The sequence below is a fragment of the Hemiscyllium ocellatum genome, chromosome 3, assembly GCF_020745735.1.
Source record: "Hemiscyllium ocellatum isolate sHemOce1 chromosome 3, sHemOce1.pat.X.cur, whole genome shotgun sequence".
NCBI lineage: Eukaryota > Metazoa > Chordata > Chondrichthyes > Orectolobiformes > Hemiscylliidae > Hemiscyllium > Hemiscyllium ocellatum.
Window position 1 is genome coordinate 139,519,470 of NC_083403.1, and position 15,883 is coordinate 139,535,352.

Consider the following 15,883-nt stretch of genomic DNA (forward strand, 5'->3'; position numbering starts at 1 on the left):
TATGGTATGAGTTTGTCTATCAACAGCTATAGTACATAAATGGGAGAGAACAACTGAGTTTGTCCACAAAACAGCCCAGGAGCAGTAAAATCAATGTTTCGGGCAAAAGCCCTTCATCAGGAATACAGGCAGAGTGCCTGAAGGGACTCTGCCTTTATTCCTGATGAAGGGCTTTTGCCCGAAACGCCGATTTTCCTGCTCCTCGGATGCTGCCTGAACTGCTGTGCTCTTCCAGCACCACTAACCCAGAATCTGGTTTCCAGCATCTACAGTCATTGTTTTTACCCACAAAACAGCCCAGACCAATACACTGTGCAGACAAGCTCAGACCCGTCCACTCTTGAAAAACAGCTTACACCTGACATAGGCAACAATGTGAAAAAAAGCCATAAATATCCGCAGAAGACATTGAAAAAATTGAGCCTAATGGACATGTTGTAAAACAAACAGAGGCTTTTACATAAAACAAAAGAAACCATGTATGGGTGGAAAAAATATGAAATTGTTAACTGCAAGAAGCTAAACCATTTTGCACAAAAATGTTTAACCAGGATGCAGACAAGCAAACCTATAAAAACCTATAAAGATAATTCCTATAAAGATATCAGACAAAAACACAAACAAATCAATTGTGACTATAAGAGTGATGTCAGATGAAGATTGAAATGATTCAATCTACTCCTGTTAACAGGTTGGGAATGCCAAATCTAAAGGAGAAAAGAAATAGCTTGTAATTATTGTGATGAAGGCAAAAGAATGAGAGGGTCAGATGAATGTGATGTGACAGACAGATATTAGTTTTTTTTCACAATGCTGTGAACTTCCCCAACCTGTGAAGGAAATTCCAAAGTGAAATTCTCAAAGGCTGTGGGGTGGAATAACCACTCACCCGGGAGGACAAGTTAGTATGAGAATCTAATCTGAAAATTAGATTAGATTCCCTGCAGTGCAGAAATAGGCCCTTCAGCACAAACTGACCCTCCAAAGAGTAACCCACCTAGACCCATTTCCCTCTGACAAATGCACCTAATACTATGGCCAATTCACCTGATCTGCACATCTTTGAACTGTGGGAGGAAACCAGAGCACCCAGAGGAAACCCACGCAGACTATGTGCAAACTCCAGATGTCCAAAGCTGGAATCAAACCTGGGATCTTGGCACTGTGAGGCAGCAGTGCTAACCACCGAGCCACAGTGCCACTCCAGATTGTTTCCCCAATTTGGGATTCCAGATTGGAGACACGAAGCTAAAACACCTCATCTTAACAAAGGGAGATGTAAGATTGGACTAGAAATCTCAATACTCCTAGAGGGAGTTATAGTATTTCCCAGGTCACAACAACTGACAAACAAATAAACAGCACAAAACAGAGACATTCCAACTGCTGGAACATAAAATAATCTTGAAGCTGGAGTCACAAAAGGAAAACAATTGACATATGGCGCACAGCTGATGCATTGCAAGGGACAGCCATGAATATTTTTGGCAACTTGGATAACTCAAAGTGTACCCAATAACAATTTTTTTTCTTCTTCTGTATCAAAAGGTAATGTTTGTATTGAAATGCAATTATAGATAAACATCTGTCATAGTCTGCTGTAGTTCATATGGCATCAATTATGAGGCACACCCACTGTCTGGAGACATACATGCTCAGGATTCCATGTTTGAGTTCTGTAGGGATATATCGTTCCTGACTTCATTATAAGATATGACTGCACTCAGCATCGAGATCTCATCATGAAACTCCATCATCCTTAAAACACTTCTGATTTGTTTTCACTCGTCTATTGACAAATGCAACAGATATTTAGAGGAGTCACACAAAGTAAATAAATGACGGAAACACAAACAAAAATTGCTGGAAAAGCTCAGCAGGTCTACCAGCATGTGTGGAGAGAAATCAGAGTTAATGTTTGTTGGGGATAATCTGCTATCGGGGTACCTACATTGGGGCTAGGGAGGGGAGCACCATTATTAAAGCAGACACTGTCAGATACCAGCTAAAACACAGCCATGTAAAGTAAACCCAGCCACTGCAGGACTGTCTGCCTGGGGCCACATTCCTGGGGGATTAGAACAGGTCCGTCAGTTTCAGATCATCCTGTTACACTCTCATTGTTAATAAAGGAAACCGGTAACTATCGGATAGTGTAAATCGCACCGATACTACACTTGATTGATAAAGTACTTGCTAATGCATCCGCTGACGTCAAACTCATTCGGGTCCTGTGTTAAATGATAATACCTGTATATTCAGCTATGGAGAACTATTGTGAGCACCCAGACAGCCAGACGCATGGCAATGAGGAAACCCTTCCAAACAATAAACTTTTAATTTACAAGATCGGAAACTGCCGAACCCAGGATGTCTGCCCATTGTTCAGTGCAGCAGGAGCTGGACAGGTATCTCGGGGCAGCCAATAGAGAAACTAATCCCTTCACAGACAGGTGAACCAACCAATGAGAGAACCGAACGAGGGGAACCTGACCGGGAACTCGAGGAAGCGCGAAGTATAACTGCACCAGATCCGAAGGGAAAGACAGAACGCCTTCTCCAACGAATTTGCATGTTTTTGAATTCGTTGTATAGTTTGCCAGTCTTGATTCTGTAATAAACGGTGTTTTTGCTCCAAACTCTAGCCGGTTTGATCTCTCCTTCCAACGAACACATGGAGACGAGACCATTCGGTTTCCGTCTCAACATGTTTCAGGTCCAGTGTTCAGTTTTCAGTTCCAGTGTTTGCAGTTTTATTTAGATGAGTGACTGACCTGTGTTTGCTTCCTTAGGAATGCTGGTTAAAACACTGGAAGGATTCCCTGTTTACATTATCCAACTGCTGACAAGATCATAATTTATCATCATTATCCTTCTGCTTAACTTATTGAACATCATTATGACCCATCTGCATTTGGATGCTCTATCTGCAATGACACAAGAAATGTGGGCAGTGTATCTGACATAACTAATCTGAAAAATCAGAATCTGTGTGTAGGAAAATCTGTACCGGAATTGTTCACATGCAGTTCACTAAGCACGGATTTTAATGTCACATCTGAATCCTACCACTTCTGACAATGTAACACTTCCTCAGTGCAACACTGAGGTATTGGTACAGATTATTTAAGTCCTTAAACCTGAGGGAGAGGCTTGATTCAGAAATATAAATACAAACAAAAACAGAAATTGCTGGAAAAGTTCAGCAGGTCTGGCAGCATCTGTGGAGAGAAATCAGAGTTAGCTTCCTTCCCCTGAACTCACTGGACCTGAAATGTTAACTCTCATTTCTCTCCACAGATGCTGCCAGACCTGCTGAACTTTTCCAGCAATGTCTGTTATTGCTTTTGATTTCCAGCATCCGCAGTTCTTTTGGTTTTTATAAATATGATCAATTCAGTCAGTGGAAGTGATATAAATGAAGATTTATCTTTGATGTTTGAAGGTGACCATGTAGCTTGATACCTTGTTTTCTGATTAAAACTCCTATTGAACAGTAAAAAAGAAATCAGCCTTAAATGACCTCATCTATTTATTGTGCTTCAGTGCTGCATCTTGACTTATGGGTTATTATCATTTACTTCTCCGCTTTTGGCGATTACTTCAAAGCTAGAAGCCTGAAGAAATGAAAGAGGGCTTATTGAAGTGAATTGAAGTCATAAATTTATACTTATAACCACAAGAAGGAGCTAAAGCTATTCTTGCACTGCCTGCTTTTATTCACTTGTAGAAGTTGAGTTAGTTAGCTGTCTTATTTCTATGCTATTTCAGCTACAGATATTAAGTTGAATCATTTTATGATTAATATCAATCATATCAAGAAACATTCTTCATAATTTTGAACGTTGCATTCTGTTGTTATGCTTATGGTAAGGAAAGTATTCATCCCTCAGCCAAAATCACTATAAAAATCTTGCTCGATTATTTATTATATTGATGCTTCTGAGACCTTCTGTGTGCAAATTAGCTGCTGCTGCATCTCCTACACTGGAATAATGACTCAAGTAGCTCACGTGTAGTTCATTGGCTACAAAACATATTATGTATTCTGAGGTCATGAAAGACACTTTTTGCTTTATAAATATAGTATACCTATAATACAAGATATCAAACAGAACAACTTTATAGAATCCCTACAGTGTAGAAGCAAGTCTTTCAACCCAGACCAGTTCTCTGAGCAGCATCTTACCCACACAACCCTGTATTTCTCATTGGCTAATGCATATATAGCAAATTAGCATGGCCAACCTGCACATCTTTGACACACAGACATGGGGAGAATGTGTAAACTCTACACAAACAGCCAACCACAGGTGGAATTGAATCTCAGTTCCCTGGCAATGTGAGGCAGCAGTGCTAACTACCAAGCCTGCACAATTGCTAATTAGAAATATGTAGGGCTCATTTATGCCCGAAATTAGAAATGTTTGCCTTATATACCAAACTAACAGAGCTAATAGTTTAATTTAAAATAAAGAGCACAGTGTGTTGCATGAATGCTGTAATTATTACTGCTGCCAAACAGAATAGTAATTGAGTTTAGTTTTTTAAAACAAATTATGCTCGTTTTATTTTTGCGTGCATCTCAATGCTGAGCTACATTATAAAATCTATTTAATTAAACTAATCTCAAGTTTAAATGGCTTCTTTTAGAGTGATGATGTACATTTGCTTTTGCTTTTGCATTTTGAAGAATATTCATGATTTTCAGCACTGAAATTATAAAGGAATAGATTCTGCATATAAGAAATCAAAACTCATAAGTTTCTTATAAAGGCTAATCCTTTTGCTTGTCTTTAGAGTTGCATAATATAATTTCATCTTTGAAATCTAGAATAAACAATAATAGAACTTAATTTTATAGCATATACCTTATATACTAATTACAGGTGTTTAGTGCAGACATTCATAAACATTTATAACACCGTCTTTGCAAAGAAGAAATAGTGCATTTACCAGGTTTCTTTTCCTTTGAGTCATATCTAACTCCATCCAGACTCTAGTTCTTTAAAGATCATCAAACAACATACATTTTAAGAAAAACGAAGCTGTGTTATTATTACAGTTTGCGACAAGTTAATGTTTAATTTATTAGATAAACAAATCAGAATTCATTTGGGCTTTAACCAGTTAAAAAAGTGTTAAATAATTCCACCTCAAGTTCCAGTTGCCCACTTCCACCTAGCTCAATGCTTGATAATATTGTTTGACACAGCATATAGCATCAACTGTGAAGAACTAAATTCAGGTTTGAGGCATATAGACACTATGAAATCTACTTTAACAACGCTTCTATACTATTGCTTCAGGTTGATAAAACACTACGGTTTCTGAACTTCATCGACTGTCCATGCAAATTTGTGGAAATATTCCGCAGAGTTTGTACGTTTCTGGCTTTATCAAAAAGATTAACATTACAGAGAGCTGCATCATAAAAAAAAGGCCCTTTGGCCCATTAAGTCATAATCAAGCACCTAACTTACTAATCCCATCGTGTTACTTTACTCTAAAAAGAAAACTAACCAAGTATGAAGCAGATATTCACAGCATTCTTTTGTCAGCTGAAAGTCAACTAACATGTCTTGGTCCAAATCATTTCCCAGTTTTGGCATTTGTTTTATTGATATCTACTCTATAACTTAACATTATGAAAATTGCACAAATTACTCAAATTTCCCAAATTCCTTTCTTATTATTTATAATTTATGCATATACACACACCCAAATAAATTTTACTAATTCAATTATCTGAACAGTATTAAGCTATGCAACACCATTATCCCAATGCAATTAATTGCCCCATTATAAGCTGGACTGCATTCGATATGAATACATATCTGTTAACTTGGCCATTTTAAAATTCTGCTTATATCTTTGAGCTGCTGTGTCCTTAAGGTGGTATGGGCAGTCAATGGAATATTGTTATTTCACTCTGACGGATCACTTAATATGGCCAACTAAGTTGAATTTCCTGTTTTGTTTTAATTCGGATTCTTGAACTTCAATGCATTCTTCTCCTACTGATGATTAATTAGATAAATGTGTAGAATAACATGACTGAACCAAAGACTGCCTCTTATGTGATATTATTTTTTAGATATGTAACACTACTTACTTTCTAAATGTCTACTGATGCATACTTTAACTTTGGAGGAAATTTAATTTATCCCTGCAAAATTGTCTGGTCTAACTCCCCAACCAATTTGAGGCAAGAATGGCTCCAATAAATTTTCCAGCAAACCAGGCAACATCCAGAGATACAGAAGTCAATGTTTCAGTTGTAACCCATCCTGCACCTCCTGATGCTGCCTGGCTTGCTGTGTTCTTCCAGCCTCCTGCCTGTCTACCTTGGATACCAGCATTTGCAGCTTTCTTGCCTCCAATAAATTTCCCACAACCCTTTGCATTAGAGATTGCTTTTATAATTTACTAACATTTGCATGAAAACCCATTTTTATATTTTTCTTTGGATGGGAAAGTCCCACATTAATTGGAGGCTGTCCATTTGCGTCTGTGAAGATGAGCCATGTCTTTTGAATGCTACATTGAAACAAAGAACTGTGAGTGTTGGAAGTCCGTTTCAAATGTTACTCTGATTATAAAAGCTAAATGTTGCATGACTGGAGATTTGAAATAAAAGCAGCAATTGCTGAAATTGCTCTGCAATTCAAGCATCTTCTGTGGAGAGAGAAACAGGGAGTTTGCATTTCAGTTTCATGGCCATAAACCAATAAGACTATAAGATATGAGAGCAGAACTGGCGTTTGGGCTATTAAATCTGCTTTGCCATTTCTCAACCCCATCTCCTGCCTTCTTCCTTTACAAATTAGGGAGCTCTCTTCAATGCACTCAATAATTTGGCCTCCACAGCCTTCTGTGGCAATGAGTTACTAAGAACTTTAGATACTAAGAACCTTTTACCGCTAATGGAGTCAGGTGTTACTAGGGGACATAGCTTTAAATTAAGGGGTGGTAGGTATAGGACAGATGTTAGGGGTAGATTCTTCACACAGCGGGTTGTGAGTTCATGGAATGCCCTGCCCGTATCAGTGGTGAACTCTCCTTCTTTATGTTCATTTAAGCGGGCATTGGATAGGCATTTGGAAGTTATTGGGCTAGTATAGGTTAGGTAGGACTCGGTCGGCGCAACATCGAGGACCGAAGGGCCTGTACTGCGCTGTATCCTTCTATGTTCTATATGTTCTATGAGTTCCACAGATTAACTATTCTTTAGCTGAAGAAATTCCTCCTCATCTTAGTTCAGTGTACCCTTGGGTCTCAGTCTCTCCTTCTAGTCAAAACATTTCTCCACAACCTCATCATTAATAATGAACTCTAAAATCTTATCAATGACTGAGGTCAGGCTAACTGGCCTATAGTTTCCTGACTTCTGCCTCCTTCCCTTCTTAAACAGGGTATTACATTAGCCTTTTTCCAGTCTTCTAGGACCTTCCCTGACTCTAGCAATTCCTGAAAGATCACCATTAATAGCTCAACGTCATCCTCAACTATCTCCTTCAGAACTCTGAGATATAGTCCATTCGGCCCAGGTTATTTATCCACTTTCGGATTATCAGCTTCCTCAGAGCCTTCTCCTTAGCAACGGCCACAACACTCACCTCTGCCCCTGACTTGCTTGAAATTTCTGGTATGCAGCTGGTGTCTTCCATTGTGAAAACGGATACAAAATATTTTATCAGTTTCCCCACCATTTCTTTGTTCCCCATTGCTACTTCTCCAGCCTCATTTTCTATTGGTCCAATGTCCACGCTGATCTTTCTCTTAACTCTTAGATATCTAAATAAAACTTGCAATCTCCTTTTATATTACTAGCTAGCTTATCCTCATATTTCATCATTCCCCTCTTACTACTTTTTAAATTATCCTCTGCTGGATTTTAAAGGTTTCCCAATCCTCTGGCTTCACCACAATGCTTGCTTTATCTTTTGCTTTTCTACTGTCCCTACCTTCCCTTGCCAGCCATGGTTGTCTCATTCTCCCCTTTAGTATATTTCTTCTTCCTTGAGATGAATTTCTGCTGTCCCACTCAAATTACTTGCAGAAATCCAGCCATTGCTGCTCCACCATCTTCCCTACTATGCTCCCCGTCAATACACCTCTGACCAGCTTCTCCCTCATGTCTTTGAAGTTATTTTTCCTCAGTAGTAATACCGTTACATTTGATTTCAGCTTCTACCTTTTATGCTACAGGGTGAATTTTATCATTTCATGGTTACTGTCCCCTAGGGGTTCCTTCATGTTAAGTTCCCTAATCAAGTCTGCCTCATTATACATCACCAAATCTAGAATTGCCTGTTCCATAGTGGGATCCACCCACCTATTGAAGTGCCCATGATTATTGTAATTGTGCCTCTATTACATGTCTTTTCTATCTCCTGATTTATTTTCTTCCCTCCGTCCTGACTGCTGTTATGAAGCTTGTACACAAGTCCCATCAGGGTCTTTTTGCCTTTGCAGTTCCTCAACTCTATCCCCACAGATTCTACACCTTCTGACTCTATATCATTTCGTGCTATTGGTTTCATTTAATTGCTTCCTAACAAGGCAACACCATTCCCCTCCGCCTGTCCTTTTGATAGGATGTGTATCTTGGATATATATATAGTTGCCCTGATCCCCTTGCAACCATGTCTCCATTATACCCACACCATTGTACCTGCTAATTCCACTCTGTGCTAGGAGCTCATTGACCTAGTTCTGTATACTGTGTGCATTTAAGTACAACACCCTGAGCCCTGCGTTGACTGCTCCTCTTCTCATAGTTGTCCCGTTATCTGCTGTACCTGAGGTTAGATTCTTGATCCTTTCTATATTCTCTGTCCTTGTACTTGTTGAGGAAACTTGAATAACCTCTGCTGAGCCCTTTCCCCTTTTAGCTTTTTTCATAACTTTCTGTGCATTTGATCCCACCCCCATTACTTAGGTTAAAGCCCTATCCACATTTGTGGGCGGCACGGTGGCACAGTGGTTAGCACTGCTGCCTCACAGCGCCTGTAGACCCGGGTTCAATTCCCGACTCAGGCGACTGACTGTGTGGAGTTTGCACGTTCTCCCCGTGTCTGCGTGGGTTTCCTCCGGGTGCTCCGGTTTCCTCCCACAGTCCAAAGATGTGCGGGTCAGGTGAATTGGCCATGCTAAATTGCCCGTAGTGTTAGGTAAGGGGTAAATGTAGGGGTATGGGTGGGTTGCGCTTCGGCGGGTCGGTGTGGACTTGTTGGGCCGAAGGGCCTGTTTCCACACTGTAAGTCTAATCTAATCCCTAGTTATATGATTCACCAGGAGTCTGCTCTCAGTATGATTCGGGTGGACCCCATCCCATTGGAATAGATCCCTCCTTCCCCAGTACACCTGCCGATACCCCATGAACTTTAACCTGTTTCTTCCACAAGAATCTTTGAGCCACGCGTTTACCTCTTTAATTTTGTTGACCCTGTGTCAACTTGCTCATGATTCAGGTAGTGATCCAGAGATGACCTTTTTGGTTCTGCGTTTTAATTTATCCCCTTGCTCATATTCCCTCAGCATTGGACGCAAGATGGCAGCAGATATGATTGACTCCTTGGCAGCTCTTGTGTGCAGATCTAAGTTTCCTATTTCCTACAATTGTTCTACACTCTTTAAACTCAATAACATACTTTTATTATTCACCTGTACCTGTGTTTTTGTTTTTGCTGCTGTTTATCTATTATTTACTTATCTGTGCTACTTAACTCTGTGATCTGCCTGTATTGCTCACAAGACAAAGCTTTTCACTGTGCCTCGGTACATGTGACATTAAATTCAGTTCAACTGACTCTTTCTGCCTATACATCGGTACCTACATAGACCATGACAGCTGCATCCTCCTTCTCCTCCCATTCCACCCCCCCACCAACCCCACCCCTCTCCCCCTCCCCCATTCTTTCATCAGTTCTGATTAATTAGACATTGGAAAGTTTCCTTTGTATTCCATATGCTCCAGTTCTGATCCTGATTGACAGCCCTTACACAGAGGATATTCATACGACAATATGCATCCACACAGGTCAACTCCATTTTGAGGTGTTTGCAGCAAAACAGAATCTGCATTACTTCAGTCAATGGCTTAACTAGTGACTCAGTGCATTTAGGGTAGGGAAGCTCAATTGGTTTAGCTCAGTTGCACTAGAGAGTGTGTGGGGAGATTGAGCAGGATGCTGCCTGGGCTGGAGTTTCTAAGCTATGAAGACAGATTGGAAAGGCTGGGCTTGTCTTGCTTGAAAAAGTGAAAGGTTGAGAGAGGATCTGATGGAGGTCTATAACATTATGATGAGCATTGATGTGGTCGATTATAGTATCCATAGATATCAACATAGAATCCCATAGGTAGGGGAAGGCCTGTTTTCCCTTGGGAAGACGGTCAATAACAAAGGACACAAATTCGAGGTAAGATGAATAAGGCTAAGAGGAAAGTTAAGAATCCTTTTTCCCCACTGAGGGTGGTGGAAATCTGGGTTGCACTGCCTGAGCAGATGGTTAAGTCAGAAACTCTTGAAGTATTTAAGCGGGATTTGGACATTCACTTGCATTGCTGTCGTCCGCAGAGTGATGAGCCAAGAATTGGAAAATTGGATGACTTTAGTCAGAAATTTGTTGACTGTCATAGATGCAAGGGGCTGAATAATCTCCTTCTGTGCTGTCAACATTTATGAGTCCATGAGGAATCTTTCAGTATTAATCGCTCACGTTAATCAGTATTCAGTGGGCTTTCCTCGTACCCATTGTAGAGCTGTCTAGCTGCTATAGATTTGAAAATATAAAGCATTGAACATCCTCCTTTGAACTTATAAAATATAAGTTCAAAGGAGAGTTTGTCATATCAGTCCTATTTGTGCAGATATCTCATTGGTTCCAGTAATTAATATTCTTTGTTTTTCTCAGCAGCTGAGAGCTCAATATAGACTAAACTTCAATCACAATATTCTCAGCTTCAACAGTTAATTCTATGCTATGCTTTGCCTTAGGTGGCAATCTATCCCTGGCCTCCCTTAATAACTCTCATTTTCTTCAGGCTTATAAAGTAGATAGCTGATTTCCCTCCAAATTGTATAATATCTGAGCAGGAGCTGTCAATTGTAGTTCACTTGCATTGCATTTAAATTAGGATCAAAAAACCGTCAAATCACTCTATCTTGCCAACACTGGCCAAGAGTTTGCATTTGTGTGTCACACAATTACTTCATTGACAATAAAAGGTTGCAGATTTTACATAAATTTTGAAACTGCCTTCATGGGGAAGATTGTAACTGCCATGCCTGGTGGAAGCTAAATGGTGGGCTGATAACGTGCAGTTAGGCCAGGTTTCTTTGTCCCACATCAATATTACTAACTGCTGCTTTAAATGAATCTAATGGGGAGTGCTGCTTTCAAGATACAAGTCATACTTCAAATGATACCATGGTTACAATTTTTAACCTACACCTAAATAAGGAAATAGTTCACCAAGGTTTTCAAGCTTGTATGTAATTTAGTTCGCTCATCCGCCTTATGCTTGCTGGCTACACTAGTTCCCAAAATGGAAACACTTATTTATGTATTCAAATCCCTCCATGGCCTCACTCCTCCATATCTCTAGCTCCCAAACCCTTCAACATCTCTGTGCTCAGACTCTGTGACCAAGTTGTTCCTTTAACAAGGTTATGTAGTCCTTGGCATTTTTTTTCAGAGAGGTTATAAATGACACAGACTCCGAAAAGCTTGGGGATCAAAGGCCTTTCGGGCCTATTTGAAAGTAACTAACAGGTCTAACAGATACTGCCTTCGATAGAAGGCTTTCAAGTTTAAAAAAAAACACGTACAATGGAAGGGGAATGAACACTTCTCCCAGTTCAACTCCTCTGGTTTGGGTTGGTTTTAGCAATAGTGTGAAAAAGATTGCTGGACCCAAAAAAACCGGCCCAGGATGGTACTTTCTCTTTGACTTTTATCCTGTAAGAACCTGGGTTTGATTTTACGTTTTGTGCCAAGGAGTGTTTCTGGGGATTGTTGCAAATATTTGGACCAGCATTAGTAAGTTGGGATAATCTGTTTGGTTTTCAGTACTCTGTTTCCTGTTGTTTGCGTTTCATTCAGCAATCTTGTAAATAGATTCTGTTTTGTTTAAAACTAAGTGGTTTGACCAGCGGCGTTTCTCCTGGAATATCCGTTTTATATCTGCTTAAAACAACTAGCAAAGTTGGAGTCTGGGCTACTCTCTTGAAATGTTTTGAAGGGTCTGGCCTGCTCTATAACAGCTCTAAACTCCAGAATGCTTCCCTTAAGCTTAGGTTCACTTCTATCTTTCTCAATGCCTTTAACGTTCCACAAAGCCTATCTCTCTGGCCAAACTCTTGACTATCTGTCTTAATATTTCCTTGTGTGGCTCAATGTCATTACTTGAATTTAATCACTAGTTTAATTATTAAACGTTGCTGAAAGGAGATTAGAATTGAAGGTTTTCATTCTGCACTCATCAGAACTAAGTTTCAAGAAATAGCCTTGATTAAAAAAAGAGAGACATGATTTTACACAGAAGATTCCATTGCTGATTGTTTGGGCCATCATTGTCATGGTGATGCAGCAGTAATCGTTCATTGTCTAGATTAGAGTGGTGCTGGAAAAGCACAGCAGGTCAGGCAGCAGGAAAATCGACATTTCAGGCAAAAGCCCTTCATCAGGATTTGGCTTTTTCCCAAAATGTCAATTTTCCTGCTCCTGACCTGCTGTGCTTTTCCCACACCACTCTAATCTAGACTCTGACCTCCAGAATCTGCAGTCCACACTTTTGCCTAATAATAGTTCACTGCCAATCTAAATTCCAGGCTGGTAGATTCTGATTGATCAGGGTATTATTTCTGTTATGGACCAGGCCAATCCCTCTCAAAATATTTTAAGAAGGTAGCCCAGACCCTAACTTTTATATTTTTTAAAGGCAGATGTAAAATAGATATTCCACGAGTGATGCAGCTGGTCAAACCTCTTGGACTCAACAAAACAGAGTTTATTTACAGACTATGGTTGAAGCACGAACTAAAGAAAACAGAATTTAGAATAATTTAACTTATTTGCTAACTCAACCAATGTGAATCATAACAAAGAAGCTGTTCCAGTCCCTGCCAACACACCCAAGAGGTAAATTCAGACTCGGGTTCTTACAAGCTGGAGAGGTTTCAAACTGAAAAGTCAGGCAAGAGACATGTGTTGGAGCATGGAGCCTTGTTTCACTGTAACAGCTTACCTGCTACCAGCAATTTCTGACTGCCTGCTAAAGCTAAACCAAACTAGAAAGAAAACCTCATCTGGGAGATCTGGCCTCTCCCCTGCCATCATTTTCAAGTAGCCATTTCCAGACATATCGGAATCTCTGCCTCTATGACCCCACTTTGAAAAGAACCCAAGGACAACATCATCTTGTTAAAGGGGTAGCAGCTTCATAATGGGGATGCAATGATGCTTTGCTGTCTCCATGACCCCCTTTTTTGAAAAGGGTGCAATGTATGTACAAGTTCCTTTGGCTTCCATGAAGTAGGGTCCTGAGAATTCTGCATGTAAACTTCACAGCAAATATGTCACAGCACGGGTCTGGCTGCAGATCTGGTTTAAGTCTTAGCACTGTCCGAATTATTCAACGAATGATTTCCGATAGCAGAATCACATTATGGTGGACATGCCTATCTGAAGCTGGCAAGCATGAGGCAGTTGAACTCAAAGTGTCCTGCTGCGAGCTGTGGACAGGGTGTGTTGTTTGATACATTCTGCCAGTCGTTGACATGTGCACTGTACGTGTCCTATATTAGGAGTCACGCTGGTCAGCAAACACAACAGCATGAGTGAACCAGGCTCTACATGAGCTTGGAAACCTTGGTTAACTACTTCCCCACTTGGTCTCAGGTAACGGTTGTGATCACTCCTCGATGGTAACATTGAAGACTGATTTGTATATTGAAAGTAGGATTCCCTATTGGATTCATTAAAGTAACAGCTGGTGGGACTGGACTGGGACAAAGACATCCAGCCTAACTGCATGTTATCAATCCACCATTTAGTTTCCACCAGACATTGAAGTTAAAATCTTCTCCATGAACACGGTTTCTTCTCTTTTTTATCCCAAGTCTGTTTCTTGCATCCTCATCGTGTTGAATACATTATGAAATTCTTCACATTGTGGTCACTTTTTAACAATTAAAGTTCTGCATTCTGAACAATTATTTACTTGATTTAAATCTGCAATACTCATGGATGATTGAGAATTGGACTTAGATATTTTCTTAGACTGGAAGCCCCCATGCTAAGAAGAGAGAGGAAGTGATCAGTTCATGACGAAATAAATGCAAAAAATTCAGACTGCATGTTAATTAATCTTTCATATCTAAATAATCTTCAGCACTATGTAAAATATCAAAGAAAACGCACACGTATTAAGCCCTCTTGTAAATGCAATAAATTATAATGTATCTGTACCTCTGTAATCATACTTTAGACAAAGCTTATGTTGCCCAGTCCTGATGCTGTGATTGGCCTGGGATCCAGCCTATTCCAAATTACCCACTGCCCATGGGCATCAAAAGTCAGAAACAGCAAATCATTTATTCTCCAATATTGTATGGGTTGTCTGATTGCACAGACTCTCCATGCAGCAGGATCTGAAGTGACCGATTTAGTCTATAATAAGATGAAATTGCAAAGACAACAGAATCCCTTCAGCGTGGAAGCAGGCCATTTGAGTCCAGACCAACCCTCTGACGAGCATCACACCCCGACCCTGCTAGCCCCCGTAACCCTGCAATTCCCACAGTCAATCCACCTTGGCTGCATGTTTCTGGACTGTGGGAGGAAACTGGAGCACTCTGTGGAAACCCACGCAGCCACAGGGAGAAGGCTGGAATTGAACCCAGGATCTTGTGAGACAACAGCACTAACCACTGAGCCACCATGCTGCTCTATGAGAGGTTTATGTGGACATTTTCCAATGATTAGTGCTGTGATGTTAAAATGGCAAAGTAGGAGGATGTCAGGTTCATTCTTACTGAGTTTGTACATCAGTTGGTCTCAGCATTATTGAGCTATTAAATGAAACAATTACTCTACAGTGAGCACTATCCAGTGCCTTCGCCCACAAAGAGTTACATGAGCAGAAACATGAAGGTCACTTATGAACAGCATTAGACTCAACTGTAATACTCTCTGTGGTTCATTAGCCTCCTGACACTTAGACTGAGCTTCAACAATGGTTTTTCCAAACATTAACGGTCACCTTGTGGGAATTCTACTGAAACTATCTCTAATGTTGATGCATTTCTCCTGGGTTTCCAAGGACCTAGCCATGTTTAGGGAAATTCCCATGGGGATTCATTTTCTCAATTTTAAGTTTAAACTTGGGGGATGATTTACCTGGGAAAATACCTGAGAGTTACTGTAGCATGCTGAACTATATTTTAGCACCGTTATCAGATCAATGAAGGCTAGGTGACTATGGAAGTGGCATAGGGATTGAGGTGCAGAAGCATAAACCCCCACAGCCTGGAAGGTTCGAGGAATTCAGGAGGCTTTGGCAGGTGGCTAACATAGTGATTTCAGGTGCCAATCCCCAGACTCTGATTTGCTCAGCTTTCTCCTGCCAGCAGCTCACAGGTTGGTGTACTTTACACAACGCCCACTCTCCCCTTCTCAGCACCAACCTCACTTCCCTATCTGAACAACCAACATTCCTACTCACTCTCATCTAATTGATGATTCGCACATTTATCCCACAGTCATGCACACAAATAAGATCTTGTGCTCCCATCAACACAGGCCATTATGAACCCATGCAATTCAATGGCTTCTCTCCTTACAGCGCAAGACAGCACACAAAACATCATGAAGC